The sequence below is a fragment of the Hemitrygon akajei genome, chromosome 3 (assembly GCF_048418815.1).
Source record: "Hemitrygon akajei chromosome 3, sHemAka1.3, whole genome shotgun sequence".
Lineage (NCBI taxonomy): Eukaryota > Metazoa > Chordata > Chondrichthyes > Myliobatiformes > Dasyatidae > Hemitrygon > Hemitrygon akajei.
The window spans coordinates 77,897,446-77,912,355 of NC_133126.1; the positions used below are offsets into that span (position 1 = coordinate 77,897,446).

A 14,910-nucleotide genomic window follows, 5' to 3' on the forward strand; every position below is an offset into this window, starting at 1 on the left:
AAACAGCAATAAATAACAAGCATGAAATAACAATATAACAGAGTCCTTAAATGAGTGAAGTTATCCCCTTTTGTTTAAGAGCCTGATGGTTGCAGGGTGGTAACTGTTCTTGAATCCGGTGCTGTGAGTCCTGAGGCACTTGTATCTTCTACCTGATAGTAGCAGCAAGAAAAGAGCATGGAATGGGTGGTGAGGATCTTTGATGATGAATGCTGTTTCTCTAGGGCAATGTTTCATGTAGATGTACTCAATGGTTGGGAGGGCTTTACCCATGATGTAATGGGCCGAGTCCATTACCTTTTGTAGGATTTTCAACTCAAAGGCATTGCTGTTCTCATACCAGGCCATAATGGAGCCAGTCAGCACACTTTCCACCACACATCTATAGAAGTTTGCCAAGGAATTTGAGGACATGCTGAACCTCCGCAGACTCTAGTAAATTGAGGCACTGTTGTGCTTTCTTCGCAATAATATTTATACGATATGTCCAGGACAGTTCTTCTGAGATAGTGACAACCGGGAATTTAAAGTTACTGACCCTCTCCACTTCTGATCCTCCGATTGTTATTGGCTCATGAACCTCTGGTCTCCCTCTCCTGAAGCCTACTACCAGTTCCTAGTATTATTGACATTGAGTGAGAGGCTGTTGTTATAAGAGTACTCAGCCAGGTTTTCGATCAGCCTCCTGTATGCTGATTCATCACCCCCCCATAGAGCCAGCATGCACACTGTAGTCCAGGTACATGTAGGGCTCCTCTGGAAGCCTCAAAGCCACACTAAGGCCTTGGCTGATTTTTTTGGTCTATTATTGCCCAAAGCCTCTTTAATTAAATTCAAAGTAAGTTCCTGTTTTAAAATACTTTACAGCTATTTTTATAGTTTTTATTATCACTAATTATGGCAACTCTTTGGTTATCCAATAGTGCAATCCAAGAGGCAAGGTGGCACCCCAATCCTTGGGTATTCCAGGGGAAGTGGCTTTAGCAGTTTGTCAGCCAAAACCTTCTCTTCTGTGAAACATCACAAATCCACACCAGGGACAGACAGTCAGCTCCTCTCAACCCATTTCATATCCAGCCTGGCTTAGGCATGGCAAAGCAGAGACTACAGGTAGAAATTCTAAGCAGCGGTTCAAATCCAGCACAATACAGCCTCTTCCTTGTAACTGCATTATATTTTGCTTTTCCAGTTTATTTATTCCAAATTACTTATTTCAAACAAAACAATTGAGCAAATCTTACACATGCAGCTATTTTCAAATTCAGCAGAGATTCGATTTACTGAGATTGAATGCACATTGGAACCATCGCAAAATGAAAGCATTGAGCCTCTCGTGTCAAAGCTGTTCAATCAGTACAGACAGCTCCTCAAAGGAGACGTGGACACTTTGAAATAAAACCTTTGATATACTGGGAATAGAAAACATTCTATTTACTTATTCTGCTTTCAAAATCATCTAGTTCCCTTTTTTTTAACTTATTTAAATGTGCAACATTATTAGTAATGCCAATCACTGCTATAAAGCCTGACAGCTACAGAAATATACTCCAAAATGCTCTTCTGGATGTTTTAAACTCTGTCTTTAGATAAATAAAAGTTTCAAGAGAAGCATGTAATATCCTAGGGTGTTAATTTTGTTCATGTCCCCATATCCGAGATAAAATATTGTCTCCATAAAATATGCCATGAACATCAATTTCTCTAACTTTTGGCAATTTCTCCCCACTCCCCTTACTCAAATTTTCCATTCATCATTTTGGTTCCCCTACTGCCCCTTCTCTTCTCTTCACCTGCCTAACTCTTCCCTCTGGTGCTCCTCCTCCTCCTCCTCTTTCTTCAATGGTTCATACACGCTGACTTCACTCTCTCAAGTGCCACACCCCTAGCTCAAACCTTCCTTGGTAGCAAAAGCAAATTTCCTGCTAGAATACTGGCCCCTTCCGGTTCATGCGCAAACCGTCCATCTTGTACTGGTCTATCCTAGAAAAGATACCATTGGTCCAAGAATCTGAATCCCAGCCTTCTGCACCATCTATTTAGCTTCACACTTACCCGACCCAAATTTCTATATCTGCCCTTGATATACCTCACTTTAATGTCTTCTTTATACTCATTCTGCAGGATCTCATCCCTTGCTCTACCTACGGAACGTCATTTGTACCAAGGGGTATAAAAATCTTTAGCTTTTCACACTCCCCCTCGAGAATTTTCTACAGCCACTCAGAAACATCTTTGGCCCTGGTACCTTGGGAGGCATCATGCCAACCTGACACCTCTTCATTTAACATGTCTCCCTTACCATTGGGTCTCCTATCACCATCTGACTGCACCCTTTACCTGTTTCTGACCTAATGGCCATGCTTCTTCAATTCAGCCTCTCCAGGTGAAGGGAAGAAACTCTCAGCAATGCCAACCTGAAAATAAGGGGCTCAAATTTGCAAAGAAATGACAGCATCACTCTGCTTCTGAAGACTCTTGTCATGGCCACACCAAGATGGAAATGCAAAACTTCCTGATGGCTCACTTGCCAGCAACTCTATGACTGGGCTCTGTCACATGGAGTCAGACAGGCCCCAAATTTGCAGCAACCCCTCAGCATTTACACTGGGGAATCAGCTTGGACAACTTGGATCAGATTAGCTGGAGCAAGAATTCTCTTTGTACATTTAAGTGGAGAATGAGAACAGTGATCAAGGTGTTTGCATTCTTTTGATCGATTTGTTATTTTTTGTTTTATTAAGTTAATTAATACTTTGATTTTTATTGTTTAAGGATTTCTCACGAGAGACGCGTTATGTGCTTTGACAGAGCAGACAGTTGGAAGAACAAGGCTGTGGAGAGCAGCTGTCTGCCAAAAGCCGTTTAGTGATTTTAAGTGTGGAGCTTGCTTTGTTGACTTTGCCTAATTTTATTTTGATTTCCAGTGCTCTGACAATATGTGCTTAATTATAAATTCCAACATCTTCCCACACTGATGTCAGGCTTTATTTTTATTTCTCCATCATCAATTCCATATCGTCCACTGCTGTGCAGTGTTTTAAACCTTGCCCACTGACAAGACCACAATCCACCTGGAATCCCCATATTGGATAACTAGAATATTCTCTGATGATTTTCATTACAACTATGGACTAAACAATTTCTTCAAAATATAGCTGTACAGTACCCGAACCAGGTATATTGAAACAGCTACTCAGTGAAGTATAACCAACTGCCTGTGAATAAATAGCTTGCAGATTATCCCTGAGATCAGGAAAACAGAGGATTATTTGCAGCACATTAAGATTCAATAGGCAGAATAGCCATACGTTAAAAAAGCCTTAAGTTTATATGAAAAGCAAGAAATCTTACAATTTGCCTCAGAAAAGCAACATTCTATCTTTCTCTGCAGATGACTGCTCTTTATGACTACGAATTTCTCCACATCTGGCAGCATTCCAAAAAATAAATCATCGTAACAGTGAGATGGTTTACCAGAATGACAATTTGGGGACATATCACCAGAAAGCAGTGACTCGTTGCAAAATCATCAAATACAGTGAATTCTGGTTAATCTGGTCTCATCAGGACCAGTACATTTCAGTCCAATTAAGCAACTGTTCCAATTGGCCAAAATTTCATGGAAATAGTTAGAAAGGTATAAAAAATACCCAAACTGAGTAACAAGTTATGTATTTCAATGAAATACAGAACAAATTAGAACACTATCATAACTACTATAGTACCAGAATACTGTGTAGTAGCTCCTAATAGTTGTTGATGGAGGAATTAATTCAGCGTTTGCTGATGAGTTATTTTGATTGATCGTAAATGAACAAACTCAGTGCAGATAGTGAATTGCCTTCAAAAAGTGTGCTTGACAATTGCTTCCTCCAAAGCTTCATTCTAATTGTAGCATTCAAGCTGATTGTTGATATCTTTAAATTCTTCATAATTTCTAACTTGTTGAAGCAGCGAAATCATATCATTTTCACTCCTGGCCATTTCTGGCATCTCCAAGTCTGAATGCTTGAAACTGCAGTGAGCAAAGCAGTTAATGCTTATAACTGTCAGTGACTAAAATCACTGCTCTTTGAACACAAACTTGCAAATGACTCTATCTAAAAACTGTTTACTGTAAGCACAGTGCAGTGTTTAGCGGCCACATGACATGCACGCGATTGACGCTAGTTAGAAAATGTTGGTCAGCAGTCGCCAATTAAAACATAGAAACACAGAAAACCTACAGCGCAATATAGGCCCTTCGCCCACAAAGTTGTGCCGAACATGTCCCTACCTTAGAAATTACTAGGCTTACCTATAGCCTTCTAGTCTACTAAGCTCCATGTACCTATCTCAAAGTCTCTTAAAAGACCTTATCGTATCCGCCTCCAGCACCATTGCCGGCAGCCCATTCCACACACTCACCACTCTCTGAGTAAAAAATTTACCCCTGACATCTCCTCTGTACCTACTCCCAAGCACCTCAATCCTGTGTCCTCTTGTGGCAACCATTTCAGCCCTGGGAAAAAGCCTCTGACTATCCACACAAATAATGCCTCTCATCATCTTATGCACCTCTATCAGGTCACCTCTCATCCTCTGTCTCTCCAAGGAGAAAAAGCTGAGTTCACTTAACCTATTCTACTAAGGCATGTTCCCCAATCCAGGCAACATCTTTGTAAATCTCCTCTGCACCCTTTCTATGGCTTCCATATCCTTTCTGTAGTGAGGTGACCGGAACTGAGTACAGTACTCCAAGTGGGGTCTGACCAGGGTCCTATATAGCTACAACATTTCCTCTCGGCTCCTAAATTCAATTCCACGATTGATGAAGCCCAATACATCATACACCTTCTTAACCACAGAGTCAATCTGCACAGCTGCTTTGAGCGTCCTATGGACTCGGACACCAAGAGCCCTCTGATCCTTCACACTGCCAGGAGTCTTACTATATTCTGCCATCATATTTGACCTACCAAAATGAACCACTTCACACTTATCTGGGTTGAACTCCATCTGCCACTTATCAGCCCAGTTTTGCATCCTATCAATGTCCCGCTGTAACCTCTGACAGCCCTCCACACTATTCACAACACCTCCAACCTTTGTGACATCAGCAAACTTACTAACCCATCCCTCCACTTCCTCATCCAGGTCATTTATAAATATCACAAAGAGTAATGGTCCCAGAACAGATCCCTGAGGCACCCCACTGACCACCATGCAGATTATACAGCTCTCATTACATGCACATACATTACAACTCTTTGAGTGATTATACAGAAAGTTCGAAGTTAATAACGCATCGGGGTGATTGATAAGTTTGTGGCCTAAGGTAGAAGGAGATGAGTTATTAACTTCAAACTTTTTGCATAATCACTCAAAGAGTTGAACTGCATATCCCTGCAGTGAGAGCTCTATAACTCATCTCCTTCTACCTTAGGGCATGAACTTATCAATCACCCCTGCTGTGGACACTTTCTGGAGGTCCAAGATCCGTATGCTCCATGACCACTGGACTAAGTGTGTAAATGTAGGAGGGGACTATGTTAAAAAATAAATGTGCAAGGTTTTCTAAAATTGACTCCTTCTACCTTAGGCCATGAACTTATCAATCACTCCTCGTACTTCATTAGGAGTATGAGGAGATTTGGTATGTCACTAAAGAATGGGGATCATTCTGACTGTTGGCATTACTATCTAGTACAGGAGCTCCAATACACAGGATTGAAAACAAACATGCTGACAGTTGTAGATTCAGCCAGCTCCATCATGGACATTACCTTCCCCATCTCTGAGGACATCTTCAAAAGGCAATGCCTCAAAAAGGAGGCCTCCATCAGTAAGGACCTTCGCCATCCAGGCCATGCCCTCAGGTATTGGGGAGGAGCTACAGGAGCCTGGAGACTCACATTCAGCATCTTGGGAACAAGTTCTTCTTCACCATCCGATTCCTGAACGGTCTATAAACCCATTTTGCAGTATTTATTTGTTTTTTTAAAAATACTGATTTTAGTAACTTAGTAATTTTTATGTATTGCACTGTACTGCTGCTACAAAATATCAAATTTCACAACATGTGTCAATGATAACTGTGGTGAACTACATATACCTGTCTGGACACGCCCCCCCCGCTGACTGCTCCTGTGCCTCCTCCGACGGACCCCGGTATAAAGGCGATTGGAGGCACAGCCCCGGCCTCAGTCTCCAGGATGTTGTGTGGTGGTCACTTGCTGCTTGTTCTTTCTTCCAGCCAATAAAAGCCTATATCTCGCCTCACGTCTCCGAGAGTTATTGATGGTGCATCAATAACAAACCTGATTCTGAATATGATTCTGGAATTTCAAATAATGGTCCTCACTGGGATACGCTATTCAAAGTAATTGCTTGCTAACAACAGTCCAAGAAACTGCGACAACAGTTTGTAATTAACGTGAATAATATGTTAAATGCCTGAAACAAGTTTCAATGGGAGACCATGCTACAAATAGCCAGCAGATATCTGAGAGGGAATGTACACTTCCTCTCTCTCTAAAGCTGGTCCATTACTGCATGAAATGCAAATGTGAACTCACAAATTACAGGTTTCCCCCGCTATCTGAAAGTAGAGCGTTCCTATGAAACCTTTCGTAAGCTGAAATGGTGTAAAGCAAAAAAGCAGTTACCATTAACTTATAAGGCGAAAAGTTTTTGAGCGTTCCCAGACCCAAAAAATAACCTACCAAATCATACCAAATAACACACAAAACTTAAAATTACACTAACATATAGTAAAAGCAGGAATGATGCCGACTAAAAGAGACCACTTTGCTACTAGCAGAACCAATAGTAACATCGGCAGCTTTCAAGATTCTTTCTCTCTGCATGTAAATAGTATGAATGCTGGACGCAGGCAAGTACAACACATGCACTATGTCTTTATTTTGTTCACCACTATCGAAACGCTTAACTACATCCAGTTTTACACTAAGCGTAACACCCTTACAAGCTCTCTTAGGCTTTTCTGATACCTTAGGACACATCTTACTGACGGATGCACAAAATAAATTGAGATAAAGCACAGATGCTCACAGACACAGTTCAAAGCTATGGCGGCTTGATGCTGAGTGTAGTTCCTGGGGAAGGAGCTTGGCGGCGCCACTGTCGCTGCTTGGGGTGTGCGCTGCCTCTGTACAGTAACGGCTCGCTGCTAAACAAACACTGAACGCTACTTTTGCTTTTCGCCTTTTTTCGTAAAAGTGAAAATTCTCTTCAGATTTCTTTTGGTTAACGAAAACAGGTACTAATGTAGAACTTTTGTAAGAGCGAAGTGACATAAAGCAAACTTTCGAAAAGCAGGGGATACCTGTATTTGGTGAGAAAAATCCTTTTAACATAAAAATGAGACTTGTATATTTCCAGTTCCTTAAGATTGTTACTACCAGGGGTAGTAGTGAGGAGAAGCTCCCACTTCCTATTAAATGCTCCCAATGGCGTGCATCTCAAATAACCTCCAAGAACTAAGTCAAACTCCTGGCTTTGATGTGTGGCTTAGCTACTCAGTCCAGTGGAACTGTTTCTACTGACAAGAGAAGGGGTAAAGGTGGGTTCCAGGTAACTTAAAACCAGTCACTTTGGGCAGATGGAACTTGTCAGTCTTGGTCAGCAGCTTATCTAGCAGAAAGAAAACTCCAGTCTCAGACCTCCGTTGCCTTGTGGCTATACCCACTCATGGGGACGGCTTTGGGAGTAAACCTTGATGAAAAATCTACAGCTAGAGTCCGCTTTCTTTTGAAAATCAAAAGAAAACTGCCAATGCTGTTTAACTGAAATAAAAAAAACCCCAGAAAATGCTGGTAAAACTCAGCAGACAAGACAGCATCTAAAATATTGACTGGTTCTCCTTCCATCAGTGTCACTCACCCTGTGAGTTTGAACAGCATCTTTTGCTTATATTCCAGATTCCACTTTTCTTTTGTTTAGGGTTCAGTTTTTTTCAACAACATCCAGCCAACTGACAATGCAAATAACCACAAGTAAAATATTGCCATGGCTACAAAATTACAAATGACAAATGATAATTTTACAGGGTCTAGGCTGAGGAAATACAGTCTTACCTCAACACACAGCCATACGAGTGAAACTCAGTTGGAGCATTTCATCTTTCAGTGCTGGGCTGTCAAATCCTAGTGGAAATAAAAAAGAACATGAGGCTCTATTCCATATGTCCAATGACACTGTTACTTAGCTACTGGCAACATAAAAAGGGCTTGTGCTTGCTTGTAACTTTTCCTATAAAAACATGTTTACACCAATGACCTGGATGTTAACTGACTTAAAGGAACATTTTTCAGTCTGATGGAGCTCAACACAGAGTGGAACTTGTTGCTATACTGAAGGATGACCAGGTAAATTCCCTGAGTAATTGGCGCAGGCATGAGGAGTGAGAGCAGATCTTCAAAGAGGCTTCAGGGAGCAACCACAGGTGAGGACAGGTAAGGATTTATTTTACTGTTGATCCTTAGTACTTGATTCAGTGGAGATAGGATGGTAGTTAGGACAGTGGAACACTTCTCCTGCAAGGTGTGGGAAGTGAAGGAACCTCATGGACTCCCTGATGTCCACATCTGTGGGAAATGCACCCAGGTGCAGCTCCCAACAGGCAAAGGCAAAGCCTGGAAAGCTGAGTTCAGTCTTTCCCCACGACAGGAAAGTCCAACACTAGGGGGCATAGATTTAGGGTGAAAGGGGAAAAGAGTTAAAAGGGATCTAAGGGACAACTTTATCCAGGCAGAAGGTGGTGAGAATATAGAATGAGATGCCAGATGAAGTGGCTGATGTGGGTACAATAGTATCTTTTAAAAATAATGCTGGGAAAATTACATGTCAGGGCAGGGCTTAGTGATGTGGCCAAACACAAGCAATTGGGACTAGGTGGTTGGGCAGCTGGTCAACAGGGACTCTTTAGGATGACTGGACTGGACTGTATCATGCTGAATTGCTCTACAACTCTAGATATGCAGAAGAATATTCGGCTGGCTTATTTTGCAAACTCCTATTCATCAGCCAAATAAAATCATCAGATTATATTACGATATTATCTTTGTTAACCATGGGCCATCAAATGCCAAGGTTTAAGATGTAAATTGAGTGAGAAAAGTGAAGGTAGTACAAGTTTAGCATCTTTTGCCATTGCTGAACTTTGGCTCATGGTCCAGTGAGAACTAACTAACTGAGTCAGTCACCAGCTTCCAAATCTATGAAATACAAAGCACAAAGAATCCAATTTTCTAGTAGTAGTGACCATTTGTCTAGACTGTATCAATAAAGCCAAGCCATCTGATTAGCCTCTTAATTAATGCAGGCAAGAATATTGCACATAACCCATGAACAGCTGAATTATTTCAGGTTCCCACAATGGCAATTATGCTTCTTTGAAATCTATGGTAGAAAGTCGTCTTTAGCACTTTCAACTCTGTTCTGTGAGAAGCAATTGTCGAAAACACCTTAGAGTATGGGAATCAAGTCAATATTCTTAATACCAGACCCAGATGATGTCCACTAAGAATGTGCTTATTTAATCCACTTCACCAAATAATGCTGTCTGGCAAAAAAGATCACATCAGAGTACTTCATCAGCAACAAGTCTAAGCCTAACACTCTTCCTCCCAGCTTATTTTTATTCCTGGCAGCATCCATCCACCTTGCAACTTGAGCTGGATGAGGCACAAGAGGCTTTTCCACCGAACAAAACAATGAAGCAAAAATTGATGGACACAGGTCTTAAAATTATGCAATTCTAACTTGCACAGGGATATAGCGTAACTGCTGATTCAGCAGGATTTTGAATAATTAATTGGAGGCTGATCAATACCCTGTTAATTTATTTTGCACATTAATAATGTTTACATCTATTTATGAGCAGCAAACCATAGGCAGGAGCAAGGTAAAAGACACATTGGGACAGATGGTTGAAGTGTGTGCATTTTAATGCTAGGAGTATAATGAGTAAAGGTGATAAACCTAACAACATGCATCAGTACATGGAACTATGATGTTTTGGCCATAACAGAGACTTGGTTGAGAGGTGGAAAGGAATAATGGATGCTTAATGTTCCAGGATTTTGATATTTTAGAAAAGAGAGGAAGAGGTAAAAGGGGATGGGGGGCAGGTGCACTCTCAATCGGACAATATCTCAGTTACATTCAGATGGGACATAACAGTGGGCTCATCCACAGAGAGCTGCAATCACTCTGGTGGAATTATGCTACAGATATCTCGATAGTCACTGGGACATTGAGTAACAAATATCCAGGTACATTAGGGGAAGGTGTGAAAAATAACAGCGTTTTTGTCATGGGTGACTTCAATTACCTTAATTTAGACTGGGATCTCCTTTGTGCGAAAAAGTTTAGACGGAGCAGAAATAGAAAGGTGAATAACAGTATGTAGATAGCCCAACAAGAGAGGCGGCTAATACTGCACCTGGTGTTAGTGAGCCTTGCCATTGAGCTTTCAGTGGGAGAACAGTTCAGTAACAGTAATCACAAATCCTTTTAAGATAGTTTTAAGATAGTGAGAGTTAAATATAGTATGGGCCTGGCAGGAGAATATTAAATTGGAGCAGGGCAAATTACAAGAGTATTAGGCAGGAACCTGGGAGAGTGAATTTGAAACATCTGTTTTGGAAGCAAGTCCACATCTGACGTGAAGGGCATTTAAAGATCAACTATAGGAGTTCTCAACCTAGGGTCCACAGACCCCTTGCTTAATGGTATTGGTCCATGGCATAAAAAAGGTTGGGAACCCTGAACAACAGAGTACAGAACATATATGTTCTAGTAAGAATGAAGGACAAGGTAGGCAAGTTAAGGGAACTTTAGATGTGGAGAGAGGTGATGAAGTTAGTCAAACAAATGGAAGCATATGTATATTAGGAAAGTCATGAGAGCACAGAATAAAAGACAATCCCAAGGCATTCAGAAAGGATAGGACCCCTCAAGGATAAAGGAGGGAAAATATGCCTGGAGGCTGAGGATTAGAGTGAGGACCTAAATGAGTACTTTGCATCAGTATTACCAAGGAAAAGGACATGGAGACTAGGAAGATCAATGTGAAGCATCTTACTTTGCCTGGGCATTTCTGGATAGAGGAGGAGGTAGCGAAGCAGGAAAGTCTTGATGAAGGGTCTCAGCCCAAAACATCGACTGTTTACTCTTTACCATAGATGCTGCCTGGCCTGATGAGTTCCTTCAGTATTTTGTGTCTGTTGCTTGGATTTCCAGCATCTGCAGATTTTCTCATTTGTAAAGAATGGGGGTATGGTGGATCTCTTAATGAACACGAAGGTGGATAGTGGGCAATAGGACTTGTTCTGGCTATAAGTCTGTGGTGTTCCACTTGGATCCATTCTGGGTCCTCTGCTGTTTGTGATATATAAGATGGATGGGTTGGTTAGTAAGGTTGCACACAATGCAAAGATTCATAGCGTTGTAGTTAGTCAGAAAACAGGCAAAGAATATAGTGGGATATACATCTGTTGTAGACATGAGCAAAGAAGTGGCAGTTGGTGTTTAACCCACCCAAGTGTGAGATGTTGCAATACACTGTTGATGGCAAGTGGGATCTTGGGGGGTCCATAGTTCCCTAAAAGTGACTACGTAGGTTAGTGTTGGTAAAGAAGGCATATGGCATGCTTACCTCTATTAGTCATGGAACTGAATTCAAGAGTCCAGAAGTTATGTTGCACCTTTATACAACTCTAGTTAGGTGCATGTGGAGCATTGCATTCAATTCCCTATTATAAGATGTCAAGGCTTTGGAGAGGGTGCACACAAGGTTTACCAGGATAAGATTATGAGAGGCATAGATGGAGTAGACAGTATCTTTATTCCAGGTTTGAAATGTCAAATACCAGAGGGCGTACATTTAAGGTGGAGGGGGGGAACAAGTTCAAAGAAGATGTGTTGGCAAATTATTTTTTAAACACAGAGAGTAGTTGCTGCCTGATTGGAGGTAGAGACAAATATGGTAGGGATAATCCAGAGGCTCTCAAACAGGTACATAAATGTGCTGGAAATAGAAGGATATGTACATATGTACATGTCATTACTAATTGGATTAGTTCAGGAAACATTATGGTCTGAATGGTCGCACTGTTCCATGCTGTGTTCTACTGCTACTTAAAAACACTTTTATACTGCTACGTTCTACTGTCACAACATATCAACAACTCAATTAGGCCATTCAATTACTTAAATCCATTAATCTAGTTTTGACATTTTCTATCAATTCTCAATGGTTTTTAACTTTAATCTTCGTTGTATCCCATTATCCTGTACAGCACCATCAGAGGAAATAATTTTGCTTTACCCTTTCAAATCTTTTGAATGTTTTAAATACCTTAACTGTGATCACTCCTTAGTCGGCTATTCAGTTAAATATATCAAATGGATTACTCTGGTAATCCAAACTAGTTCACCAGAAAGAAAATATCTGCACTGAAACTTAACCTTTCACTCAAGTATTTCAAAAAGACAACTAAGCTGCTGCTTGCAATGCCAAGGAGATGACAGTGGATTTGATGACTAACTCCATTGTCAAGAATTGGTCTCAATGACTCTTGTATTAACTAAACCTTGAATCAAGATTGCATTACACACACATTCCTCAGCTCCCCCACCCATTTTTCTAAGCCTTCTGCTCTTCAGTTGTATATAAAAGGCACAATCCATATCACATACTAATGACCATATATAACCATATACCAATTACAGCATGGAAACAGGCCATCTCGGCCCTTCTAGTCCATGCCGACACTTACACTCACCTAGTCCCTCTGGCCCGCACTCAGCCCATAACCCTCCATTCCTTTCCTGTCCATATACCTATCCAATTTTACTTTAAATCACAATACCGAACCTGCCTCTACCACTTCTACTGGAAGCTCATTCCACACAGCTACCATTCTCTGAGTAAAGAAATTCCCCTTCGTGTTACCCTTAAACTTTTGCCCCCTAACTCTCAAATCATGTCCTCTTGTTTGAATCTCCCCTACTCTCAATGGAAAAAGCCTATCCACGTCAACTCTATCTATCCCCCTCATTATTTTAAATACCTCTATCAAGTCCCCCCTCAACCTTCTACGCTCCAAAGAATAAAGACCTAACTTGTTCAGCCTTTCCCTGTAACTTAGGTGCTGAAACCCAGGTAACATTCTAGTAAATCTTCTCTGTACTCTCTCTATTTTCTTGATATCTTTCCTATAATTCGGTGACCAGAACTGTACACAATACTCCAAATTCGGCCTTACCAATGCCTTGTACAATTTTAACATTACATCCCAGCTCCTATACCCAATGCTCTGATTTATAAAGGCTAGCATACCAAAAGCTTTCTTCACCACCCTATCCACATGAGATTCCACCTTCAGGGAACTATGCACCATTATTCCTAGATCACTCTGTTCTACTACATTCTTCAATGCCCTACCATTTATGATGTATGTCCTATTTGGATTATTCCTACCAAAATGTAGCACCTCACACTTATCAGCATTAAACTCCATCTGTCATCGTTCAGCCCACTCTTCTAACTGGCCTAAATCTCTCTATAAGCTTTGAAAACCTACTTCATTATCCACAATGCCACCTACCTTAGTATCATCTGCATACTTACTAATCCAATTTACCACCCCATCATTCAGATCATTAATGTATATGACAAACAACATTGGACCCTGAGGCACACCACTAGTCACCGGCCTCCAACCTGACAAACAGTTATCCACCACTATTCTCTGGCATCTCCCATCTAGCCACTGTTGAATCCATTTTACTACTTCAATATTAATACCTAATGATTGAACCTTCCTAACTAACCTTCCGTGCGGAACTTTGTCAAAGGCCTTACTGAAGTCCATATAGTCAACATCCACTGCTTTACCCTCATCAACTTTCCTCGTAACCTCTTCAAAAAATTCAATAAGATTTGTCAAACATGACCTTCCACGCACAAATCCATGCTGACTATTCCTAATCAGATCCTGTCTATTCAGATAATTATATATACCATCTCTAAGAATACTTTCCATTAATTTACCCACCACTGACGTCAAACTGACAGGCCTATAATTGCTAGGTTTACTCTTAGAACCAATACGCCAATCCTCCGGCACCATCCCCGTTTCTAATGACATTTGAAATATTTCTGTCAGAGCTCCTGCTATTTCTACACCAACTTCCCTCAAGGTCCTAGGGAATATCCTGTCAGGACCCGGAGATTTATTCACTTTTATATTCCTTAAAAGTGCCAGTACTTCCTCCTCTTTAATTGTCATAGTTTCCCTAACTTCCCTATTTGTTTCCCTTACCTTACACAATTCAATATCCTTCTCCTTAGTGAATACCGAAGAAAAGAAATTGTTCAAAATCTCCCCCCATCTCTTTCAGCTGCACACATAGCTGTCCACTCTGATTCTCTAAGGGACCAATTTTATCCCTCACTGTCCTTTTGCTATTAATATAACTGTAGAAACCCTTGGATTTATTTTCATCTTACTTGCCAAAGCAACCTCGTATCTTCTTTTAGCTTTTCTAATTTCTTTCTTAAGATTCTTTTTACATTCTTTATATTCCTCGAGCACCTCATTTACTCCACGCTGCCTATACTTATTATAGATCTCCCTCTTTTTCCGAACCAAGTTTCCAATATCCGTTGAAAACCATGGTGCTCTCAAACTTTTAACCTTTCCTTTCAACCTAACAGGAGCATAAAGATTCTGTACCCTCAAAATTTCACCTTTAAATGACCTCCATTTGGCCTTTCTCCAATCAAAAATCCCAACCCTGGGTCCAGTCCTATTCTTCTCCATAATTATATTGAAACTAATGGTATTGTGACTAATGGTATATCACCTTGGTGAAACGCAGCCTTATTCTTTTTTGATC

The 14,910-nt window shown here is 40.8% G+C and overlaps 1 protein-coding gene across 11 annotated transcripts in view; it reads right to left on the reverse strand.

Moving 5' to 3' along the window:
- LOC140725132 (alpha-(1,6)-fucosyltransferase) overlaps positions 1 to 14,910 on the reverse strand; it is an 839,166-nt gene that overhangs the window by 323,957 nt on the left and 500,299 nt on the right. For all 11 annotated transcript variants that reach the window (XM_073040191.1, XM_073040188.1, XM_073040189.1 and 8 more), the window contains one exon: positions 8,079 to 8,147. The gene's annotated coding sequence lies outside the window, so the exon portion shown is untranslated. The remainder of the gene's footprint in view (positions 1 to 8,078; positions 8,148 to 14,910) is intronic.